Source organism: Triticum aestivum, chromosome 5D (assembly GCF_018294505.1).
Source record: "Triticum aestivum cultivar Chinese Spring chromosome 5D, IWGSC CS RefSeq v2.1, whole genome shotgun sequence".
NCBI lineage: Eukaryota > Viridiplantae > Streptophyta > Magnoliopsida > Poales > Poaceae > Triticum > Triticum aestivum.
The window spans coordinates 526866111-526875416 of NC_057808.1; positions in this window are offsets into that span (position 1 = coordinate 526866111).

The following is a 9306-nucleotide window of genomic DNA, read 5'->3' on the forward strand; positions in this document are numbered from 1 at the left end:
TCAAAAACCTAACAGAAAAAAGTTACGGGGCTTTCAAGATCTAGAGGCAAAAAAATTCAAAAAAATTCAAACTTACTAGTGGCGCACCGTTTGCTAGGTGCGCCATTAGTAACAGAAAGAAAAATTGGTGTTGAATTTTTTTTTGGAATTTTTTTTCAAAAAATGATACGTAATATGACCGGGAAGTTTGAAATATTTTTCAAAATTTCATCATACTCATGAACGTGAACAAAGTCCTAGACATCAACAAGGTTTAATAGGATTGATATGGTAGATATATCAACAAGTGCTTGTTAAGTGAGGTGGTGCTGGGGTTGCATAGAGCTGTGAAGTTAAGCGTGCTCGGGCTGGAGTAGTGTGAGGATGGGTGACCTTCCGGGAAGTTTGACCACTTAGTGCGATTTGACTTGAGATTAAGCATATTGACCCGAGATTAAGCCATAGTGACCTGAGATTAAGGAAAAAAAATTGAATTTTTTTTAAAAAAAATTTCTGAAAAAATATTTGAAAAAAAAATTGTTACTAATGGTGCACTTCTATGTGGTGCGCCATTACTAAGTCAGATAGTAATGGCGCACCAGTGGTGCGCCATTAGTATTTAATACTAGTGCCGTGGTACTAGTGGCGCACCAGTAGTGCGCCATTAGTAGGCAAAACTGGTGCGCCACTAGTAGGCCTTTTCCTAGTAGTGATGGTGATGATGAAGTCGATGCGCTGACCTTCAAACCGGATTTTCACAGCTTGTGCCCCCTACTTAGCGCGCCAAACATGTCGGTGGAAACGACACCTCTGGGATCACGGGGGATCCCTTTCTACGGTTGGCGGGCGCGGGGCTGTGGAAAGAGTGGGTTTAAGAGATCAACACGGGAAATTTATCCAGGTTCGGGCCGCAAGTGATGCGTAATACCCTACTCCTGCTGGCTTGTGTTTATCTTGTGTTCTTGGACTAGCTACAAGGCGTGCAGGGTCCAAAAAGTCCGAATCCTCTCTCAGTACGCCGCTGGCCTCCTTTTATAGTCAAAGGGGCTGCCACAGTGGCACACAGGAGGTGGAAAGTTGTACAGTAGTCGAGTTTATCTCTGGCACCGTAGGACAAAACGCATTAAATGCACTACTTAGGTGACCTCTTACTTTATCGGGGACGGCACAGGGCCCGTCCCGTCCATCGCCGCTTCGCCTTGCTCCGACACGCGTCCAGGCCAACGAGGCATGCAGCGCCATGTAGGCTGGCAGGCTGCTGAGCTGGTGTGGTGGCAAGGTCTTCACGAAGGTCTGCATGCCACCACGTAGGTGCTTGACTAGTTGGCTTAGGAGCCACGTACTGCCACGTGGGTACCTGCTTTAGTTGGTGGGTCGGCCGCTGAGCTGGGGCGGCGGCAAGGCCTTGCCGCAGTCTTGCTAATATTCCTGGCAAGGGTCTTGCTGTCGCCTTGTTGGCGCCCTCGGCAAGAGTCTTGCAGGGGCCTCGTGGGCATCCTCGGCAAGGAGCCTCGCTGTTGTCTTGTTTTCTGGTTCCTATCTAGGCCTCGCAGTCCCTTTGTCTTCACAAAGATCTGCATGCCACCACGCAGACCCTTCCCGAGCCTTGGTTCCAACGTTGTCGATGGTGTCGGAACTCTCAGGCTCAAGGGTGGTGGCCTTGCTGGTGTTGGGTAAGTTGCCCCGACAAGATTCTTGCCGGGGCTGCGTAGGCCGCCCCGGCAAAGGTCTTGCCAGGGGAAGCCCATCTTCTTGCCTCGTCCTCTGCGCCCCTGGTTGGAGCACTGCCCTGGTGGTCTTGTACTCTTTTATTCTTTCCTCTGCCCTGCTAAGTGTGGCCACGGGTGCAACTCTAACTGCCCATGCACAAGTAAAGGGGTACAAAGAAGGGTCCCTACATTTGTACACCGACACCAGTGCCCAGTGCCAGTTGCTGTTTTTTGCTTGTTTTTTACATTGCAAGAAATCAATATCAAACAGAGTCCAAACAACGCGAAACTTTTTGGAGATTTTTTGGGCCAGAAGGCATCCATTGGGCCAGAGCTGCACCTGGGGGTGCCCCGGGGGGGGGGGGACAACCCACCATGGCGTGCTAGGACCACCTGGTGCGCCCAGGTGGGTTGTGCCCACCTCAGTGGCCTCCCGTACCCCTTCTTTGCACTATAAATTCCCAAATATTACGAAACCCATCGGGGTTACCCTAGATCAGAAGTTCCGCCGCCGCAAGGCTCTGTACCCATCGAAAACCAACCTAGACCCGTTCCTGCACCCTGCCGGAGGGGGGGGATCATCTCTAGTGGCCATCTTCATCATCCCGGCGGCCACCACGATGAGGAGGGAGTAGTCCACCCTCGGGGCTGAGGGTTTGTACCAGTAGTTATGTGTTTAATCTCTCTCTCTCGTGATCTATATCATGGGATTTGTTAATATAGTCGGATCATATGATGTTTCTCCCCTCTGTACTCTTGTTATGATGAACTGAGTCTTTACCCTTCAAAGTTTTGTCTTATCGGCTTGAATATTCAGAGATGAGAATACATGATATATGTCTTGCAATATGAATACTTCAAGTGAAAATTGGGGTATAATATTGATTCACTTGATATGTGTCTTGGCATTTAACTTGCGGATTCCTGCTGTGATATTGGGGTAGTCTATGCATAGGGGTTGATGCATGTTTTTTCTCCGGTATTATTAATATGAACTTGCTTTGGTGTTATCTTATTACGAACTCTTGATTATATCGATCGGAAAGAATAGCTTGCATTACTCTAGTACGAACTCTAGGATAGATTGATCGAAAATAATAGCTTTGAGGTGGCTTCGTACCCCTACAAACAATTTCTATCTTTTGTTCTCCGCTAATAGGAACTCGGGAGTGATTCTTTGCTGCACTTTGAGGGATAATCATATGATCCAACTATGTTAGCATTGTTGGGAGATTTCACTAGCGAAAGTACGGACCCTAGGCCTCATTTTTAAGCATTGCAATACCGTTTTTGTGCCCGTTAACTATTTGTTACCTTGCTGTTTTTGTTTATTCAGATTATAAAAATATATTTCTACCATCCATATTAAAATTTTATCAACATCTCTTCGCCGAACTAGTGCACCTATACAATTTGCCAATGTATTGGGTGTGTTGGGGACACAAGAGATTTCTTGTATTTGGTTGCAGGGTCGTTTGAGAGAGACCATCTTCATCCGACACCTCCCACAGATTGATAGACCTTAGGTCATCCACTTGAGGGAAAATTTCTACTGTACTACAAAACTCTACGCTTGGAGGCCCAACACAAGTCTTCAAGAATAAAGTTGCGTAGTATACATCACCCTCCGGTGCCTTCTCCGCCAAGATCCGGTTCCGCGGGATGCACCTCGGCCTCGGCAATTTTGACACCGCCCACGAGGCTGCCCGCGCGTACGATGCGGCGGCGTGGCGCCTCCTATGGCCTCATAGAACATTGAACTTCCCCCAACGTGCCGACGCGGGAGCTCGCGCGGGAGCTCGCGCCTCTGCCACAGTTTATCACTCACGAGGATCGTTGCGACAACCGGAGGCGGGAGCACCATCTCGCCATCCCGGAGATGGATGAGGAAGCCATGGCGCTGTGGCGCCAACGCTTCCCGCAGGACATCATCAATGAGCGCGAGTTCTACGTGCAAAGGAGGGCGGAGCGAGCCGCCTATCGTGAGGAGAAGCGTATGCAAAAAGCGGACGCTCAATTCAACATGAGGCTACGAGCAGCGTTGCCCTGGGAATCTGATGACGATCGGTATCTTCACGCCTACATTGAGACATCGGAGGAGGACATCACTGAGGAGGAGTCGGACGACGAGGAGTAGTTGAACTATCTATTTTTCATTCTATCTATGCTATATCTATGATGAGAACTATCGATGTCCCAACTTCTCGATGTCAGCACTCCAGGCCCGCAAAAACTGGCTATTCCGGCGCTGTAAATGCTTTTCAAAGCGCCGCATGTTGCGCTTCTGGTGGAGATGCTCTAACATGGCAGACGAGTGCTTTAATGTTGCCCAAAGATGCCTGAGTATTACTAGTATATTTTCTTGCCATGTTGAGATTTTATAACCACGAGTGCGAACATGCAGAGGAGCAACAAAGACCAAACACGGGATAATGGGGACATCTTCAAGGAGCATGGCAAGTTAAAGAGGAGCCACACTGAACCTGTAAAACGAGCTTTGGTAAGTAACACCCTTTCAAATAGTTTCGTTTAGCCTCGTATTCTTCGATGTGTATATGTTGTAGTTTCTGTTTCTCTTAGCCTCGTGATCTTTGATGTGTAATAAGAAGAGTCTTAATCGTCCTAATGCTTCCATTTTTTGCTTGATGTAGGAAGTGGGTGTTCTCAACTTGTAGTCTGTTTTTATATTTTTCCTTTTGAATTCACATCTCCAAGTCTTGTTTATCTGGCTTCTACTAAATGGATCTGGGTTGCTCTGAGTATTGATCTAAAAAAGAAGTAACTTCATGTCAGGATGTAGTTCCTGCGAGGAGGGAAGTATGGTCAACCTCGAGATCATGTTTCCAAAATGAGGCTGGATTACACACATGGTGCCCATTCCCTAATGATGATGGATTAGACACAAGGTGCTAATTCCCAGATGATGCTGGATTACACACAAGCCAGGTGGAGTCGTCAAATGTTCGTGTCCTCATGGCTCTAGTAAAGGCTGAAAGAAAGCTTGCAGCAGCCCTTGAGAATGTAGCTAAGTTCCTTATGAAGCGAAAAGAGCAATCAGATGTTGTCTTCACCCAAGCCAAAGAAGAGATGGAAGAAGCCAAAAAGAAGCTAGCAGAGGCAGAGCAGGCTAGGCATCTCCTGCTATCTAAAACTGTTGTCAATACAAATTTTCCTTCATAATAGCTAGGTTCAAATGTTTATCCAGTCGGCATGCCTGTTGTGATGTCTGTGCATCTACTGATGTGGCACAAAATAATATTTTCCCGGTCATGTAATAACAACAATTACTTTCCAATCAATGACAGACGAAGCATTGGACATGGTATAGTTCACGCGCAAGCCCAACATTCCAAGTTCAAATTCCACATCAAACTCATGGTCACAGATATCTGCACATTCATAGATAATGTCCACAACCATGATTCACTTCAAAGACAAAAAAATGTGAGGAGAGATATAAATAAAGAAAACCTCTAGTTCCTGCTACCAGTGCGAGCACAACAAGTCAAGACCATGCATAATTAATTATATTTTGGTCATTTTTTGTGTTATAAAATGACGGCCGGCTCGCGGAAGGATGTGTTGCCGGCACACGCGCGGATTTAATGGAGGCAAGCGGTGCAGTCTGAAGCCAGTTGCATGCGGCGAGGAGGCGTGTTCAGCTAGGCCTGTGGCAAGTGGGGCCGTCTTGGCGGGCGCGCCGGTTCAATGCTTGCGCTATGAGAGGTCGCATCCGTGTCAGAGCAATCACTCCCTCCAGTCCTTTTTTGTTTGGGTATAACAAAATCTCGTTTTCCATTCACATTTTACAAGTAAAATTCATGGACAAACTTTGACCCAAAATACGACGGGGACTAGTAACCCTGGACGGAGGTAGTAGTTTTTTTTATCAAAGAAGGGCTTCCCCCTTCTGATTTTCATTACTGAAAACCAACATTGAAACCATAGTATTTGCCCTAGAACTACCAGGGTCAACATCTCACAACATAAACCCATACAACCATATGCCAAGGAGGTAGTAGTTACAAATTCCATTTTCGCTCCATAGCAATCGTTCTAAAAACTACTTAGTACTTATAACGCGCCATTGAAAATCGGAACTCTTACCCCGCAAAAAAATGATATTTTAAACGTGGCTACTTGATCAGTGGCAAATGGCGAGCCACCGCCTCCAGGTCGTTCACCAGTGGTCCCGACCATCAACTCCTACGGATCAAATTATCACACGAGCTGACTATTCCTACGAAGGTGCGCTCCACCACATACCCTGTACCCGCGCATGCAGCAATCTTGCACCTAGGGTTTTAGGGTTTATTTGTTAACGGTGCCTTTACGTAACTCTGATGTGTGCGAGACATCGAGAGACCGACTGCGTGCGTGCGCCTCTTCTCTTCTATATGTACTCCACCATTTGTCTGGTGTCCAAAAAATTATACAGTAGTAATAACTACTAGCAATGTGCCAATGCGTTGCCACATGATCAAAATAGATTAACACATATTCACCGATTTGATAGAAAAAAGAGTCTAGTTTAGAAATACATATATCACTAAAAATATGTTCTGTTTCACTCAAAATATATTCCTTTGGCAGTTTTGATGAGATAAGGGAGGAATGTGGTTGGTTTTAAGATTCGAGAAGTGGTATATCTCTAATTTCTACTCTTACTAGCAAGATGCCCGTGCGTTGCACGGAACATCAAGATCTTGTGGGAGAAAAGGATGAACGAGGGAAGGCCTTATCCGCAAATATGGAGAGGAGTGCGGGTAAATTGTCATAGTTTCCTTCCTATTCATTAGATATAGATCGAAGGACCTATATTACAGGATGGCAGGCACACCATCATCACAGACTATGCTTTTTATAGGAGTAGAGATAAAAAACAGAGTAGGTGATGATGGTGTGCCTGCCATCCTACAATATAGGCCGTCCGATTCATATCTGACGGATAGGAAGGAAACTATGGCAATTTTGCAAAAATATACCCACACCCCTCTCCACATTTGCAAATAAGGCCTTCCCTCGTTCATCCTTTTCTCCCACAAGATAAACTACTCATACAAATGCATCTTGGTGTTCCGTGCAACGCATGGGCATCTTGCTAGTTGTTGCAAAAAGCCCATGTGTGTGTGTGTTGTGTGTGTGAGAGAGAGGGAGAGAGGAGGAGGATGGAGTGCATGTGTGACAAAGACACAAAGAGTGTGTGTGCGAGAGGTATAAGCTTAAAATGAGGCGATAGGGTGTGTGTGCACGATCGAGAGGGCGTGTCTCAAGAAGGAAAGAAAAATCTACATAGATACAAGGAGCGCGAGAGATACATGTACGCGGTAGTTGAAACACGAGTGTGCGAGTGTATAAACCTATCTGGAGGCTAGTCGATCAATGTTTGTGAGAGAATTACGAGTCGGCGTGCAAAAGCGAGAGTTTTGTGTGTGTGAGAGAGAGACGGTAGTCGGGAAGGGGAGTGGAGTGGAAGCAGGAGTTGTGTGTGTGAGAGAGAGAGGGGGAGTTTGTCTGATCGGTAAACTAATGAATAATGTTAGTTTTATAACTGGGAGGGAGATGGAAAGGAGACCGCAACAAATGTTGTGTCTGCGGGAGAGGGTAATTTTGGTGGTATGAGTCATATCTAGAGACATATAGGGTGTGTAAGAGAACCCCATGGAGAGAAAGACAAAGTGAAAGACGAGTGAGACTGTGTGTGTGGCGGTTAAAAAGAAAGATTAGGTACCAAGTGATACCAGAGAACGGTACAGATGTGAGAGATAATGAAAACCGTGTAATGTATAATGATAGGGAGAGTGTGAAACTTCTCAAGTGAGACGTCGAGAGACCATGTTTGCAAAAATAGGAGAAACATGAAGAAAGCGTGCGGGTGAGCTGGAGAAAAGTGAGTGATAGTTACATGAAGGAGCATGAGAGAGAGGTGGGCGTGGAAGGAGTCAACATAAAAGGGATTCAAATATTTTAATTCGAGACGATGATACATGTAATTCATACTCGAACCAAAATTGATCTAACAAACATGCATACTTGTAACAGCCTGGATTTTGCCTTCTCTCTTTTTCCGGACTTGATTTTGTCTTTGCCTTGGATTTGAGTTTTTGGAATCAATTCAAAATGACTTATCACTTGGGCATGCCTTGAAATTCACCCAAGTGACCCATCTACCTCTCATTCAATCTCATTTCTCTAAAAAATCCCAAAGTGGTCAAATGAATATTTTTCATAAAAGAAAAATATTCAATTTCTCTTCTGAATCTCATTTCAGAAACTAGTGCTCCAAAGCAACCCTCATTTTTATTGCTCCAAAAATCTTGAAATAATTCCTGAATATTCTTTGAACCTTGGCCCACCTCCCCAAGCAAAAATATTGCATGACTTTTTGTAATATTTTGGCTACAGAAAATCATTTCCCTTCTGGCCCAAAAAATGCACTTTGTACAGCAAGTGTATTTTTCCTTGATCCTTTGGGCCTGGTTTTTCTTGAGCCTCATTACCCTCCTAAGTAAACCCTAACCCCATAAGATCAGCCCTAATGGCCTTCTAGAAGCTCTCCAAACGCAACGACCAAGTTTCTGGCCAGAAACTTGCCAAGAAGCTTGAGTCACTTCTGGTCGGCCTGGCAGTGAGTCCTCAGCCTCCCTAGACCTAACACTGCGTGGGCTATAGCCCAGAGAAGGTTTGGCTGAGCGTGGGCATCATTTTGACCATGCCAGGGCGGTGACGGCGTGTGGACACGGGGTCTGGCGTGTGTTTGACGCGCTCTGCGTCACGCCAATACCTCTGTTCGGCGCGTGCTCGAGCCAGAGCTCGCCGACGACTGCCGCGCTGCCCCACCAGCTTTGACTCATCACCCTTGACCTCTCCCTGGCACTCGCCGACGCCGGAGACGCCACAGCGAGCACGGGCATGTCGCGGCCAAAAGCCATAGTGCGCTCGTGCCCTTGTCTTCTTCTCCCCTGCCTCCTATGCTCATCCGTGAGCGTGGAGAGCTGCCGCCTGAGCGCTGAGCCCTTGCCCCCTCTCACTGGCGCCCTTTGTTGTCACTCGCCGGCTCCAGAGAAGTCCGGCGGCGCCACGTACCCCCCTCCTACTCCGGCTATATATAGATCCCCTCCCTCCGTTCCGAAGCCACACACCGCACTTCTCAACCACCACGACCACGTAGGGTAGCCGTAGCCCGATGTAACAGCCCCAAAATTGGGTTATCAATTTTTGTGCTGTTATTCTCTCCTGGCACTCATTTTCAAAATTTTCTCCTGAGTTTGCTGGATGACTCTGAGAAATTTTGTCATTTGCAACCTTTCAAAACCTTGCTCATGCCTTTTTCAGTGGGAAAGACCTCATTTGCATCAGCTCAAACCCTCTCAAACCCTAATTCCAAATTTTTGGAATTTGGATATGCCCTTGTGATTACAAAGGAGCCACCATTTTCCTTGTTCTGTTGATCCTCCGAATTGATCCCAGAGATCATCCTATCTTTCTTAACCTTGGATATGCAAAAATATTGCTAAGTCCAATGCAATATTTTTGAATTATGATTTATTCCTTTTCTTGCCTTTCTGAGGAATAAAATCCAAAGGCATATCTAGCCATCTCCTAAATTCATGAGAAT